The sequence below is a fragment of the Oratosquilla oratoria genome, chromosome 19 (genome assembly GCF_046742065.1).
Source record: "Oratosquilla oratoria isolate Oo_2021 chromosome 19, ASM4674206v1, whole genome shotgun sequence".
In the NCBI taxonomy this organism is placed as follows: domain Eukaryota; kingdom Metazoa; phylum Arthropoda; class Malacostraca; order Stomatopoda; family Squillidae; genus Oratosquilla; species Oratosquilla oratoria.
The window spans coordinates 43767186-43770025 of NC_134795.1; positions in this window are offsets into that span (position 1 = coordinate 43767186).

Genomic DNA, 2840 nt, shown 5'->3' on the forward strand with positions numbered 1-2840 from the left:
TTCTTATTACATACATACATATACTAACGGCTTTTCTCCCTATTCACCCCTCCCTCTCGCTTACGAGTATCATGGTTCCCCCTGCATCTCAACCATTGCCCTAGGTCAGGAGCAATGTAGCAAGACACACCACATCCGCAGCAAGGCCGCTTCATCTAATCAGCGACCAACTTCCCTCTCTATTCCCATTAACATAAAAAGAGTATACGAAGAGAATTATTATTTTTTGGCTGCATCAAAATCATTCACACATACTTCCACCACATTCAATCCCCCACCCACTCCCTTCCATGCATTGTATATATGTGCATATTCATATATATATATATATATATATATATATATACATATAAATATGTATGTATACACATATAAATATATATATATTTAACGTAGAAACCACTGTTGGAGTAGAAAAGACTGGAAACGGGGAATCTATATATTTCGATTGCAAACTGCAATCCTCTTCAGTAGATACAAATAAGAGAGAGGGCGTACTGTTTAAGTAGCACCCTTAACAAAAGAAAGGGGAACATGGGAAGATATCTCTACCCCCTTCTCACTCCGTATGTGAGGTCAGGAGGCAAATGAGCTTTCACTAGGTTGGAGATGAAGAGTCCGGACATTATGTCCGGGGACCATTGCCCCTTTGAAATATTCATGTTGGGCTGAAATTCAATGATCGTAGATTCTACCATTTTTCTCCTGAACTCACATCTGGATTTATAAATAAGCTCAGCTCTGTCCCAATCTAAACAATGTTTAAATTGCTTAACATGTTGGAACACAGCTGAGCTATCTTGTGCATATTTAATGGAACGTTTATGTTCAATCATCCTGGTATTCAAATCCCTTCCAGTCTGTCCGATGTAAACTAAGTCACAACCTTTACACGGAATCGAAGGGGTTTATTCGATTCCGTGTAAAGGTTGTGACTTAGTTTACATCGGACGACTGGAAGGGATTTGAATACCAGGATGATTGAACATAAACGTTCCATTAAATATGCACAAGATAGCTCAGCTGTGTTCCAACATGTTAAGCAATTTAAACATTGTTTAGATTGGGACAGAGCTGAGCTTATTTATAAATCCAGATGTGAGTTCAGGAGAAAAATGGTAGAATCTACGATCATTGAATTTCAGCCCAACATGAATATTTCAAAGGGGCAATGGTCCCCGGACATAATGTCCGGACTCTTCATCTCCAACCTAGTGAAAGCTCATTTGCCTCCTGACCTCACATACGGAGTGAGAAGGGGGTAGAGATATCTTCCCATGTTCCCCTTTCTTTTGTTAAGGGTGCTACTTAAACAGTACGCCCTCTCTCTTATTTGTATCTACTGAAGAGGATTGCAGTTTGCAATCGAAATATATAGATTCCCCGTTTCCAGTCTTTTCTACTCCAACAGTGGTTTCTACGTTATTGACAAATGTGTGATTACATTTTTCACCTGTAATATATATATATATATATATATATATATATACATATATATATACATACATATATATACATATATATATATATATATATACATACATATATATATACAAATATATATATATACATATATATACATATATATATATATATACATATATATATATATATATATGTATATACATGTATTCATACGTACATATATATATATATATACATACATATACATGTATATACATATGTATATATATGCATATACATATATTCATACGTACATATATATATATATATATATATATGTATATATATGTATATATATATATGTATATACATATATATGTATATACATATATATATACATATATACATATGTATACATATATGCATATACATGTATTCATACGTACATATATATATATGTATGTATACATACGTACACACATATATATATATATATATATATATATATATATATATATATGTGTGTGTGTGTGTGTGTGTGTGTGTGTGTGTGTGTGTGTGTGTGTGTGTGTGTGTGTGTGTGTGTGTGTGTGTGTGTGTGTGTGTGTGTGTGTGTGTGTGTGTGTGTGTGTGTGTGTGTGTGTGTGTGTGTGTGTGTGTGTATCAAGGACTACTATTACACAGGGCGTGCACATTTAGATTCCTGGCTCCGCTAGCGGAGGCCATTGCTTTTTTTGTAACCTAACATTTTATATTGGACAAATATATCAAAACTAGAAACCTAACCTTGTATATAGGAGAAATATATCAACAATAGACTTATTCAATGCAGTATAAGTTAATATAAACTTTTATAGTGAAATAAGAAACTTTTTTAAGGCACTGTTATGCTTTGAAATGCCAATTTTAGCCGGACTTAACATGCATTATTGTATGAGGTTAGTGGACACCAGGGTTGGTGGTTCTCTTTTATCTTAGAAAAAAATATATATATTTTTTTAAAATCAGATTTATATGATTTAGATAGATTTTCTGATAGACTTTAAATATTATGGAATTGCTATCTGATATACGATCTGATTGATAAAGGACATTTTTAGCATATCAATATAAGGAGCAGTGCTATATAGACTTGCCACAAGTACACAAGGAACGGTATAAGCCTACATGTAGTATATATCACTGTACAGCCCACAACAAGTTTCAACATGATTCTTGTTTAAACTTGTTGATGGTAAGCAACTTCTCACTGAATCAGTTGCTGCTTTTGGAATCAACCAGGAAGGATGTCTTCTGGACCTGACAGAGTACTTCCTTCAGGCAGAAAAAATTATTCTGTCTGGAATTATTTTGAAAAACTACCAACAACTTCTGGCAAAGGGTACCGAGCTAAATGCAAAGACTCCAGCCAGGAACTACAGGGCATTCTGTCAAGA